The sequence below is a fragment of the Neoarius graeffei genome, chromosome 8 (genome assembly GCF_027579695.1).
Source record: "Neoarius graeffei isolate fNeoGra1 chromosome 8, fNeoGra1.pri, whole genome shotgun sequence".
NCBI classification, from domain to species: Eukaryota; Metazoa; Chordata; class Actinopteri; order Siluriformes; family Ariidae; genus Neoarius; species Neoarius graeffei.
In genome coordinates, this window is record NC_083576.1 from 67,313,852 (window position 1) to 67,328,716 (window position 14,865).

Below are 14,865 nucleotides of genomic sequence, written 5' to 3' on the forward strand. Positions count from 1 at the left end.
TCCTCATCTCCAAGTAGAACTTTGACAATATTTCAGCTATTGCTCTCTTTTCCAGTTTTTCAATGTCCATTGGTATGTTTTTCTCTTATAAATATGCATGAAGAATATCTAATAAAGTTTTGGTAGCCTTTCGGGTGTTCAACACATCTTTCTCTTTCAAAATTCTCTCAAAAGCTTCCATATTTCATGAAGCAAACCTGGCAGCTATGTTTGTTTACAAATTGTCACAGTTGCTTGCTAGTGCAGAAGCTTTATGTGTAATATGTATCTGATGGCATTTTCAATTCACTGCAACAGTTTACTGCAGGTGCTGCAGGCGAACAAAGGAATGGTTCTGTGCATGCGCAGCAGAAAACTCTCTCATTGAATATTCGCATCAGCTCCGACGTGTGACGTCATGTTGCCTTGACAACCATGCAATATCGTAAACCTTATTCAATGCTCATTCTCCATTGGATAGAGTGATGTAATACACAGAGGATAAGCAATATGCTAACAATATTGCATGCTGTCGAACCAAATGAATAAAACCCGCTAGAAGTGAATGGAATACATGTTTTTATCCCATCAAAAAAGTGTCCTGTATGTATAATCTCATCTCATCTCATCTCATTATCTCTAGCCGCTTCATCCTTCTACAGGGTCGCAGGCAAGCTGGAGCCTATCCCAGCTGACTACAGGCGAAAGGCGGGGTACACCCTGGACAAGTCGCCAGGTCATCACAGGGCTTGTATGTATAATAATAAACGTTATTTAAAAAAAACACTTGGATGGGGCACATATTAAGAAGAACAGGAGTTTAAATGCTTTACAAAAGGGAACCCCATGGATTGCAACAGCTAACCAGGTGTGACTAGTGTTACACACACACACACACACACACACACACACACACACACACACACACACACACACACACACTTACCTGCATGTCACAATCTGAACAATATTCAGCAGAGGAGGGTGGCAAGGAGGGGTGATAATAAGTCTGTTAAATGATATAAGAACTTGTGATTCTCACCTTCTCTCTCTCTCTCTCTCTCTCTCTCTCTCTCTCTCTCTCTCACATCAGGCAGGATTTAATTACATAGATAGGTCTATGTGTCAGACATGCTTATTCTTACTCTTGATAATAACTATTGCTGACTGGCTAATTATTGGACACGCACAGAGTCTGTGCCGTCTCTCCCAGTGCAGGGACTCGGCTGGGTATTGTTGTTCCTGCTCTGCTCAGTTGAGGGTTTCTGTTTTTGCTTCTCAATTTCACCATTTCAGCTTGTGTGCATCATCTTTATCATTATGTGTCCAATATTAGGCAAGAGGATGGTAGCTTGCTGAGGGGATTTGAATAAATGTCACAGCTTGGAAACTGAACATACTAATGTCCTTTGGGCTGTCTGGCTGTCTTCATATCTTTTCCTGCCTCCCACGCTTTCTTTCTCTCTTTATTTACCTATTTATTTGTCGAAACATTATGTACATACACTGGGAGCTTCATAGGTCAATACATGTGCTTTTATGCTTCTGTAAAGGCAGGAAATGTTGAAGTAAACACAAAGGTAAGAAGACGAACCAGAGCAATTAGCATTTCTAGAATTTTCCTTTTCTTATTCCTGCTAAGTCAGCAGTCCGGGTGACTCCAACATGAGCACACGTGTGTGTGTGTGTGTGTGTGGGTGGGTGGGTGTGCACGCATGCACACACACACACACGCATATGCTGAATGTGAGCACATACAATTATTCACTGGTTCATGCACACACAGAAACGGAGGCAACACAAAAATATAAGGTACAAATAAAAAGTACATTTAAATTGCATTATCTTTAACTAGGCGATGTGTGGCGATGCAAGCAGCCGAAGCAGTCTATGAATGTTAAAGAGCCTTTGTCTGATTTCTTTCCTATATTGCTCGTGAACGTGTCTGACCTTTAGATGTGGCATTGATGTCACTGCTCTTAAGTTTAAAAAAATACTACAAAATACTAAACATTCAAACCATGGTTTTAAACAGTTTTAATTTCTGCATGTCTGATTAGATTTGCTTTGAATTTAAGACCTTTCGTACTACAACATATAGACCTACAGTTACAATATAAACCGAGGGATAATCTTCAGTTTGACAGGCAATGTACAATAAAATAAGTACCTCTGCATCTAAAATGAATACACACACTGACGTTTGCTGAAGACATTATCCTCCTGCCAGTAGACAGTCAAAGGTTAGTGTGTGTGACAGGTTTCTGAGCTGTGAGTGAAGACTGTTCAGTATCTCCCATCCCCCACCATTCAGCATTCTGTCCTGTCTCTCCTCCCCGTGTAAACATGAATACTAGGCAGCCATCTCATCCTTCCATCCGACACGATACACCCCAGGGCTCCCCTGTTCCCCAAATCCTGCTCATCTACAGTAACGTGTGACCCTCCCTTCTTGGTTCTCGAATGCCAACTTGGCCTGAGGGCATAACGGAGCAACTGCACTGCTCTCTCCATTCCTGTTGCTGGAGTTGTCCCACTCAGAACCAATTCCATCACATGCCCTCTGCTCATTCTGGACTTCTACACTCAGATCCAACTTGAGTGCCTAAGCAGGACATTTCCAACTGTCTCATTCATAACAATTCTACGTTAGGATACAAGCTGATAACATCAATCTGACCACCACCATTTTCCATCTCTTACTCAATCAATGAGTGCGATTTATTAAACCTTCATTAAATTGACACAAGAATAAAGAGACCCAGCTATCGGCATAAGGGTTTTGAGGTATCAAAGTAATTATTGTTAGCTGTTTGAATCCTAAATAAAGAATCTCATCTCATTATCTCTAGCCGCTTTATCCTGTCCTACAGGGTCGCAGGCAAGCTGGAGCCTATCCCAGCTGACTACGGGCGAAAGGCGGGGTACACCCTGGACAAGTCGCCAGGTCATCACAGGGCTGACACATAGACACAGACAACCATTCACACCTACGGTCAATTTAGAGTCACCAGTTAACCTAACCTGCATGTCTTTGGACTGTGGGGGAAACCGGAGCACCCGGAGGAAACCCACACAAACATGGGGAGAACATGCAAACTCCACACAGAAAGGCCCTCACCAGCCACGGGGCTCGAACCTGGACCTTCTTGCTGTGAGGCGACAGCGCTAACCACTACACCACTGTGCCACCCTCTAAATAAAGAATATTTTACCATTTTTAACCCGATGCCTACCCACCACATCTGCAGTGCACGCGTGACTACCAAAGATGAGAATTTTGACGTTTCCCCACACTCAAAAATGAAAACCTCTGACACAAAAACTCAGTTATATTGGATATCTTCAGGCAGTTGTTGACAGAGTCAAACATTATGGTACAATATTTTTGTGTTTCTTTGTACAACCCCAATTCCAAAAAAGTTGGGACACTATGTAAAACATAAATAAAAACAGAATATGACGATTTGCAAATCATGGAAACCCTAAATTTAATTGAAAATAGTACAAAGACAACATATCAAATGTTGAAACTGAGAAATTTTATTGTTTTTTGAAAAATATATGCTCATTTTGAATTTGATGTCAGCAACATGTTTCAGAAAAGTTGGGACGGGAGCAACAAAAGACTGAAAAAAGTTGTGTAATTTAAAAAAAAATAATAATTTGGTTAATTGCCAACAGGTCAGTAACATGATTGGGTATAAAAAGAGCATCCCAGAGAGGTGGAGTCTCTCAGAAGTAAAGATGGAGAGGGGTTCACCACTTTGTGAAAGACTGCATGGGCAAACATTGCAACAATTTAAGAATGACGTTCCTCAATATAAAATTGCAAAGAATTTGGGGATCACATCATCCATGGTACATAATATCATTAAAAGATTCAGAGAATCTGGAGAAATCTCTGTATGCAAGAGACAAGGCTAAAAACTGACATTGGACGCCTATGATCTTCATGCCCTCAGGAGACACTGCATTAAAAGCAGACACGTATTCATGAACAAGCAGACACGTGGAAATCACTATGGGCTCAGGAACACTTCAGAACGCCATCATCTATGAAAACAGTTCATTACTGCATCCACAAATGCAAGTTAAAACCAAATATAAACGATATCCAGAAACACCGCCACCTTCTCTGGGCCCGAGCTCTTTTACGATGGACTGAGGTGAAGTGGAAAATTGTCCTGAGGTCTGACGAATCAAAAGTAGGAATTCTTTTTAGAAATAATGGACACCACATCCTCCAGGCTAAAGAGGAGAAGGACCATCCGGCTTGTTATCAGTGCACAGTTCAAAAGCCAGCATCTGTGATGGTATGAGGGTGCATTCGTGCACATGACATGGGCAGCTTGTACATCTGGGAAGGCATCATTAATGTTGAATGATATATACACGTTTCAAAACAATGTGCTGCCATCCAGACAAAATCTTTTTCAGGGAAGGCCTTCCTTCTTACAGCAAGACAATGCCAAACTACTTTCTGCACATAGTAAAACTGCTTGGCTCCGTAGTAAAAGAGTCCAGGTGTTAAACTGGCCTGCCTGCAGTCCAGACCCATCTCCCATTTAAAATATTTGGTGTATTATGAAGCGCAAAATACGACAAAGGAGACCCTTAACTGTTGAGCAACTGAAATTGTTTATCAGGCAAGAATGGGACAACATTTCTCTTTCAAAACTACAGCAATTGGCCTCCTGAGTTCCCAAATATTTACAGAGTGTTGTTCAAAGTAGAGGTGATGCAACACAGTGGTAAACACGTCCCTGTCCCCACTTTTCTGAAACATGTTGCTGACATGAAATTCAAAATGAGCATATATTTTTTTCAAAAACCAATAAAATTTCCCAGTTTCAACATTTGATATGTTGTCTTTCTACTTTTTCAATGAAATATAGGGTTTCCATGATTTGCACATTATTGCATTCTGTTTTAATTTACAGTTTACACAGCGTCCCAACCTTTTTGGAACTGGGGTTGTAGAATGTGCTCATGAATTCTTCAGCCAAAGTTATTTGTAAATTAAGGTCTATTTATTCATCCATCCTCCTTGTTAGGGTTGTGGTGAACTCTGGAATTCTGGGAATACACACTGATTCGGATGCCAGTTCATTGCAGAGTAAATTAAGATTGAATTTATTCAGCCTACTTATTCAGATGGAAGAGTTGGTGGTAGTTCAAGGAAAACACAGATTTTCTTCCTGATGGTACAGTGACAAAACCTTTAGGAAAGTGTGTCTAGTAAGTGTTCCTCCTTGTTGGAAAATTGGATAAAATTATATAAGAACTGCTTTGATAAGACTCTCATATTTTCTCATGTTTGTCTCTCAACCTTAATTGTACAATGATTATTGTTTTGAGTTTGTATTATGTAGTCACTTATGTAAAGCATTTATTCAACAACTGCCCCAACACTGCTACTACAAATGTGTTAATTGGATAATTGGGTTTTCTGTTCATTTCCAGTTCAGGGAAACATGATGACATTCTTGTTTGTTGTAAAGCCGGAGTGTTTTTAATACCATTAATACCAATTACCACAAAATGGTAAATCTGAGATGGTAGATTTAGGACATTTAGGATAGCGTTATCATCAAAGATACCATCTTTCACTTTCTCTTAGACTGAATGAATGCACATAAGCAATCATGTTCCATTTGTGCTGTTCCATTAACAAGTCCATTTAGCCAGTGTCCCAGTATTTTCATTCTCTCAGGCCTCCATCTTGCCCTCAAGCCCTCCACAGAGCTACTTACTTAACCCTTCCACCATCACCACCACCACCACCATCTCTATCTCAGTTAAATCTTCTGCTCCTCAATACACCCATCCATCTATCTATTGTTTACACTAATCCACCCCATGTCCATTCATCACCCGCACATGCACCCATCCATCCATTTTCCAATAGACCTCTGAGTTTCTTTAAGTGAGCATCCATTTATCATCCTTGCATCTGCTAATCGATCGAGTCATTAATCCAACCATCTATCAGTTCTAATCATGACTCCATATTTTCACTTCTTAAACCTCTCTACCTTGCTCAGTTTTACTATATGCTTGCATTTATTTTGCATCATTATATTTTCTCTTCTCTGATACCATCCATCTCATCAGAAAGCAGCCTACCCCATCAAACCTCTCCTCTTCACCCTCCCCCCTTATCATCTATTCCGTCGTTCCTCCTCTCTCCAACACACCCAATATCCAACGTCCATCAAACAGTAAACCAGGGTTTTCCCCTCAGCTTTCCCTACCCCCCAGTTTTTCTCCCATGGGATGGGATACACAGATAGTGAGAAAAAGGATGCTTAATGAATAAGTGATTACGATTGACATGGTTGCACTCAGCATCTGAGGGTCTGCTCTGACCTTGCGGTCTTTTTTTAGTTGTTAGCTTCTGAACCCCTTGCTCTTTACTCTCCCTGTCCATTTCATACAACAACATGGCCACTTCTGCCTATCGTTTCAACCTCAGGTCCTTGAAACATCATTATTAGGAACATAAGGCTTCAATCCTAACTGATATACTGAGTTATTTCTCAAGCTTTGGGTCAATAGATACCTTATGTTTCCACTTTTGGCTCGGGTAGGTATTCATGTCTTTGTCCAAAGTATTCAGCATTTTGAGTTGGGTGGCCAAGGTTGGTCATAGAGCTGGTCAGGGGTGGCCTTAACAAAGTAAGCCATTTTAGCCTACCCAATCCACAAACTGGAGAATATGTGAAACTCTACATTGACTTGTATTTTTAATGATAGGCTACACTTTTTCCTAACACTACAGTACTCCATCCATCCATACCGCTTATCTGTCAGGGTCATGGTAGAAGCTGGAGTCAATTCCAGCTCACTTTAGGCAAGATGCAGGGTACACCCAGGGCAGGCTGCCAATCTAACACAGGGCTAACTCAGAAATGAACAACCGCTCATACCCACATTCACACCTATAGAGTGCTCCGAGATGATGCTAAAAATAGTAACACTGCAGTCTGCGTGGCCATCTTGGAAGTCACTCGCTCCAGAGCGCTCATAGAGTACACATCATAGAGTACACATTCACCGATTCGTTTCCGCGTTAGAGGGCTTAGAAGCTTGGATTTTTTAAGAATTTAGACATCTGAAGTGATGGAGCACTACTGTGAAAGTTTGGATAAGCAGGCACGGGAGTGTTATGCTGAGAAGGTACGTTTCATTGGGAATGTAGATCCATACACTGTTAGTGAGAAGGAATGGAAAGCTGACCCCAGCTTGTTGCCGCATGTGACATACATAGATCTTGTGAACTATCTAGTGTTTCATCCAAGTCCATTTTGTGAACTAAAGCATGTGTACATAAACATTACTAGGCCTAGATCTTAAATGCCATTTGATGCAACAATGCACTGCAGTAGACATAAGCTACCTAATGTGACAAATATATCCATTAATCATTGCTGAAAGTACATAGAAAAGATAATAGTTTGTATCACATTTATTTTAGTAACTATGAAATTCAAGACAATATTAACCTACCTGTCACAAAGTGATCAGAACAAATCTGGATACAGTCAAGTTGTCCTAAATTTGATCGGTTAATGGCAGCCAGCCACTGTCGTCTCCTCCGCTCGCTTTTCTCCTGTGCTGCAATTCCCCGGTTAGTCACGACTTTAGGGAGTCTGTGGAAGCTTTTGCCACCCTTTTCCCCCGGCTACTACAGCCAACAATGACACACGTATTCGGCATTGTCACCCCTTTTTGCTTCGCTGAACAACAATGCACTGACACAGCGACCTTTGACTTCCAATATGGCCGCCGCTGGGTTCGCGCTGACCTCGAAGCACTCTATTGGCAATTAAGAGTAGCCAGTTGACCTAATCCAAATGTCTTTGGACCAAGGAAGGAAACCAGAGCATCTGGAGGAAACCCACACATGCAGAGTACATGCAAACTCCACACAGAAAGACCCCAGTCTATCAGCAGGTTTGAACCCAGAATCGTCTTGCTGTGAAGCAATAGTGCTAATCACTGCACCACTGAGCCATCACATAGAAACATATACAACTGAAAAATCATGAGAACCCAATGGGTTTTCTAGCTTGATGATTCTCTTTATGACACACTTACTAAAACTGATAAACTGGAGAGTTTAATCAAGTGTCCCTGATTTCCTCTGAACAGGAAATTGACCAATCTGTGCTGGAATCTGGCTCTCAAACCCGAGAATTGGGGAACCCTGCTTTACATTCATGGAAGTTTGGTTAGTATACTGTATGTTAAAGTATACTCCTACTATGATTTTACCTGGGTATTTCTGTGTATATACGTAATAAAAAAAAAAATACATCTGCAGTAATTAGCTAAGACTAATTACAAGAGCATTATTTCTAATCTCTGAGATGTCTCATCTCATCATCTCTAGCCGCTTTATCCTTCTACAGGGTCGCAGGCAAGCTGGAGCCTATCCCAGCTGACTACGGGCGAAGGCGGGGTACACCCTGGACAAGTCGCCAGGTCATCACAGGGCTGACACATAGACACAGACAACCATTCACATTCACACCTACGGTCAATTTAGAGTCACCAGTTAACCTAACCTGCATGTCTTTGGACTGTGGGGGAAACCGGAGCACCCGGAGGAAACCCACGCAGACACGGGGAGAACATGCAAACTCCGCACAGAAAGGCCCTCGCCGGCCCCGGGGCTCGAACCCAGGACCTTCTTGCTGTGAGGCGACAGCGCTAACCACTACACCACCGTGCCGCCTTCTCTGAGATGTTAGCTAGAATAATCATTCTGACAGCACAAACTAGCTGAATGCTACTAGCTAGCTGTCACAACATAACTACCTTGATTAAAATACAAAGTGTGCATAGCAGCAGCTACTAAACAGGGATGGATATTAAATCTCATTCTCACTGTCACACTGAGGCTCTCTGATGCTAAAAAGCCACCCTATGACTTGACAAATAGCCTAAAGGCTTGGAAAGAAATGTAGTGATGATTCTTTTGAAAATGTCATGAGTAGAAAGTAGATATTTGTATTTCAAAGTGTGAATAAAAAGTGGTGATTAGGTCAGAGATGATTAGGTCAGAGAAAAACTCAGATGGAATACAAATGCTTAAAAACAGATTGACCTGTAAGTACATTAGCATGTATTTGTCCTTTGTTTCCTTTCTTCTCAGGTGTTATGTTAGTAATTGTAAAAATATGACTGATATACAATTGGATTGGTGAATTTAATTAAGGGCAGGCTAGCTCATTAATGAACATCTTCAATTATGGTTCTCCAAGTGGGGTCTGGAGAACTCCAGGGTTCTGTAAGGCATAGAAATAAAATGCCTTTTTTTATGCCTCCACCACCTTAAGGTGCAGGAGGCATTATGTTTTCAGGTTGTACGTGTGTCCGTGCGTGCGTCCGTCCCGAAACTTTGTGAGCACGATATCTCAAAGGCTAATGAAAGGATTTTCACCAAACTTTCACCATTTGTGCACTTTGGGACAAACATGAACTGATTAGATTTTGAGGTTAAAAGGTCACAGGTCAAGATTACTGTGAGGTCAAATGTCCATCCCCAAACTTTGTGAACACCATATCTCAAAGACTAATGAAAGGAATTTCACCAAACTTTCATCATTTGTGCACTTGGGGACAAACATGAACTGATTAGATTTTGAGGTTAAAAGGTCACAGGTCAAGATTACTGTGAGGTCAAATGTCCATCCCCAAATCACAACTTAATAAGGCGTGTAGTCTACCAGGCGGAGGCATCCCCATCGACACCGTTGGTGTCGAGTTCTATCTAGTTTTAAATTGTGACAGTTTGATCAAAGTTATTATATTATTATTGAGTGATTATAGGCCTAGTTATTAGTTGATTTGACTGCTCCATTGAATTAGGTTTAATCCGAATATTAATAACTCAAAAACAAGTTACTTATACAACCCCAATTCCAAAAAAGTTGGTACGCTGTGTAAAACGTAAATAAAAACAGAATGTGGTGATTTGCAAATCATGAAAACCCTATATTTAATTGGAAATGGTACAAAGACAGACAGACAGACAGACAAGTCCTTCCACGCCATGTGGCACATCGGGCGGTGCCGATCTCCGTTTCCACAGCCCTCGGCCTCTCACCTATTACATAGCTAGGGTTACAGTGGGGGGCTAGTCCTCTGGTAACCACGAGAGTTTAACTCCCCACTTGCATCTGTATTGCAGCGTGCCTTGCCAGATGGTAGTAGGTACCATTTTTATGATGGTCTTTGGTATGACCCGACCGTGAATAGAACTCCCGATCGAGAGGCGGACACGCTACCACTAGGCCACTAGCCGGTAAATGGTACAAAGGCAACATATCAAATGTTGAAACTGAGAATTTTTTTTTATTGTTTTATGAAAAATATATGCTCATGTTGAATTTGACGCCAGCAACATTTAAAAAAAAAATAATTTTGGGACAGGGCCGTGTTTACATCACCTCTACTTTTAAATGTTTGGGAACTGAGAAGACCAGCTGTTGTAGTTTTGAAAGAGAAATGTTGTCCCATTCTTGTCTGATATACAATATCAGTTGCTCAATAGTTATGGGTCTCCTTTGTCATATTTTGTGCTTCATAATGCACCAAATGTTTTCAGTGGAAGACAGGTCTGGACTGCAGGCAGGCCAGTTTAGCACTCGGACTCTTTTACTGTGGAACTTTACTATGCAGTTGTAATATGTACAGAATGAGGTTTGGCTTTGTCTTGTTGAAATAAACAAGGCCTTCCCTGAAAAAGATGTCAGGATGACAGCATATTGCTCTGAAACGTGTATATATCATTCAGCATTAATGATGCCTTCCCAGATGTGCAAGCTACTCAGCCATGTGCACTAATGCACTCTCATACCATCACGGATGCTGGCTTTTGAACTGTGCACTGATAACAAGCCGGATGGTCCTTCTCCTCTTTAACCCTTAGGATGCAGTGTCCATGATTTCCAAAAAGAATTTCAAAGTTCTATTCATCAGCCCACAGGAGAGTTTCCACTTTGCCTCAGTCCATCTTAAACGAGCTTGGACCCAGAGAAGGTGGCGGTGTTTCTGGATATTGTTTATATCTGGTCTTAACTTGCATTTGTGGATGCAGTGACAAACTGTGTTCACAGACGATGGCTCTCTGAAGTGGTCCTGAGCCCATACAGTGATTTCCACTACAGACACGTGTCTGCTTTTAAGGCAGTGTTGCCTGAGGGCCTGAAGAGCATGGCCATCCAGTGTTGCTTTTCGACTTTGTCCCTTGCATACAGAGTTATTTCTGGATTCACTGAATCTCCATCCATCCATCCATCCATCCATCCATCCATCCATCCATCCATCCATCATCTGTAGCCGCTTATCCTGTTCTACAGGGTCGCAGGCAAGCTGGAGCCTATCCCAACTGACTATGGGTGAGAGGCAGGGTACACCCTGGACAAGTCGCCAGGTCATCACAGGGCTGACACATAGAGACAAACAACCATTCACACTCACATTCACACCTATGCTCAATTTAGAGCCACCAGTTAACCTAACCTGCATGTCTTTGGACTGTGGGGGAAACCGGAGCACCCGGAGGAAACCCACGCAGACACGGGGAGAACATGCAAACTCCACACAGAAAGGCCCTCGCTGGCTGCTGGGCTCGAACCCAGGACCTTCTTGCTGTGAGGCGACACTGCTAACCACTACACCACCGTGCCACCCTGTTTTTATTTATATTTTACAGAACATCAACTTTTTTGGAATTGGGGTTGTACTGAATATCAGCTTGAATCTAATTATAATTTTAATAGAAATGTGAGTTTAGGGGGGGAAAGCTTGGGAATAAAAAAGCTTGTAGTGCTAACCACTACACCACTGTGCCGCCCAGTTATTGTAAACATAATAAGTCTAACATTTCAAGAGATGGATTTTGCTCATGAAACCACAGCAAAATCCCCAGTGTTGAATTAATACCCAGAGTGCTGATTTAACACCCTACTGTGTTTATATATGTCCAATTGGACACAAAGTAACTCCGAAAGTGTTAATTCAACACTGAGGAATTTGCTGTGAAGTCTGTGCTGATGTGGTTCACGGAATTTAGAGTTAAAGAGGTCCTTGGGTGGGGCGACACGGTGGTGTAGCGGTTAGCACTGTCGCCTCACAGCAAGAAGGTCCTGGGTTCGAGTCCAGCAGCCGACGAGGGCCTTTCTGTGTGGAGTTTGCATGTTCTCCCCGTGTCTGCGTGGGTTTCCTCCGGGTGCTCCGGTTTCCCCCAAAGAAATACAGGTTAGGTTAATTGCTGGCTCTAAATTGACCGTAGGTGTGAATGGTTGTTTGTCTCTGTGTCAACCCTGTGATAACTTGTCCAGGGTGTACCCCACCTCTTACCCATAGTCAACTCATGGGATAGGCTCCAGCTTGCCTGCGACCCTGTAGAACAGGATAAGTGGCTACAGATAATGAATGGATGGATGGTCAACAGGCATCTGTTGTGAGGTTGAAGTACCTACGTCTTGTTATTTGACGTGCTTTTTTTTCCCCCCACTTGACTGAAATGAATGCTGAAATACAGTGAGACAATGCATAAATATTCTGCTGGAGCCATGAACAGGACAGTGGCTTGTAATACAGTATATTATTAATTGGAAGAGATGGAGAGCAACAGGGCCAAAAACATCAGTCTCCTATCCACGACACACACACACACACACACACACACACACACACACACACACACACACACACACACAGAGATCCCAAACAGTCGATCGCAGCCTTGCTCATGTGTGTACGTGTGTGTGAGAGTGTGCGTGTGTGAGAGTGTGTGTGTGAGAGAGAGTGCGCGCGTGTGCGCGTGTTGTGTGTTGTAAGTGTGCGCGTGGGTGAGCGCTGTGTTATAGCTACTAGCGCGTCTCTCACACAGAGACAGTGGGACCGTGGGACAGCTCTGGATCGGAGATCTGAGAAAGGGAGAACATCTATCTTACATCTTATACATGAGGACGGAATACACGCTGCAAAAAAGAGACACGTTTCATCTGGTCGCATTTTGCCGGTGAGCAACCGATGCTTTCTGCTCGTTTCAGCCTGTTATTCTTACAAATGCTTCAGGATGTCAAAAAGAAAGAAAAGAACGAACGATCAGGCATGGATAGTGCATGGAGCATACATCATTGTTTATCTTTTTGGAAAATAAATGCATCCTCAAGCCGTGCGTAAACGCAGCCTATAGTCGGCTATAGCCTCCTACATGATCTTATGCTGTAGCCTATTTGCTTGCACTGGCATTTTTTTTTTTTAGACCCCCTTCGTGTATCAATGCAGTGCATCAATATGCAGTGCGCTCTCCAGTCAGGTCGCTCGTTTTCTCTCTTGGTAACGGTTAAGAAAGCCGTGCCTGATTAAGATGGGGGACGAGGCTCTGTTAATAAAAGCCTCTCCAGCTCTATTTTGTAGAGGAAGAAAGCGGCGGCCGCAGTGAGAACCCAGAGCCCAGTGTCCCCCAGCCATGCTGTTGTCATGGTTACTGCGCCCGGAGGCTGGGAGAAACATGGCTGCGTCTCAGCCGCGGACAACCTGCGCGCTTTGAGCGCGTTTTACTCCACTGATGCTTGACACTAGAGTTCAGACCGACAGTCTCTCTCTCTCTTTCTCACACACACACACACACACACACACACACACACACAGTGTGCTGGTATTGTTGTAGGCACAGCCCTGAGGTGAGGTGAGCTGGTCTGAACAGGTGCGCAGCAGAGCAGCAGACACCATTTCATGGTATAATTGTAAGGTAGACTTGCGCTCTCTTCCAGTACGTTCCAAATGATCATCCATCGTCCTTCTATAAACAGTCTTTAGCCTAATATCAGGTTCTGTGCTGTTCCAGGAATGGAAAACCCAACGCGGGTCCGAAAAAGTGTCCATTGTTCAGTGTTGGACTCTATTGTTAGATTAACTGTCGGTTAATTCACCGAAATGAAGGCGACAGACAGACAGACAGACAGCGCAGTGCCAGACGAGACACCGACCCACCAGAACGCCACTCGTTTTTTCCCCCTCCTCACGTGGTTTGACTAAGCGAAAGCCTTAACAATAAGATTTATCTTCTGCAATGAATTAAAGGCCGACGCTGAATATCAGACGATGCTGATGGTCTCCAACACGACGTTTGACCTTGAAGTGACAGAACGAGGTGATTTAAGGTCAATGTACACGGACCGGTGATTCCCACAGGCTCGTTAGTCTCCAGACATGTCAGAAGTCATTGAAAATACTATTTCTACCAACACTCATTTCTGTCCTAAAATGCTAGTCCACATTCACAGTATATGATCCAGTATAAGTGATATACATTATATCGCTTATACTGGATCATATACATTATATTGCACTACACTCAGTCAGGGTATGTGGTTAATGCCAAGAACTGGCCTTGCATTGTGTGTGTATGTGTCTGGATAGATGCTGGCATCATCTTCAGACTGAAAGGGGTTAGTGGGTCATACGACAGACTATGAGACTCCAGATTACATGCACTACAGGGCTACAGAGAGACAGACAGGGAGGGTGAGGTGTGTATCCTGACATGTGAGCATCCCAGGAATCCCATATTTCAGCCCACTTGAGCTGTCTGACTGTGTGATACTTCATTTTGGTAGGCTATAGCCGTTTCCTACAACAAAACTCCACATTTATGTTTACGTTTGGGTTTAAAACCCAAATAATATCAGCACATCTCACGTCTTAATCGGAAAACGCTAAATTCGGAATATCCAGACGGAATATGATGTTTATATGACGTGGATCAAATTCTGAATATTGTCATATTCGGAATAATAGTGGAATATTAGTTTGCATGGAAGTGTCTTTAGAGAATCATAATTCTTTATGTTAGATAAG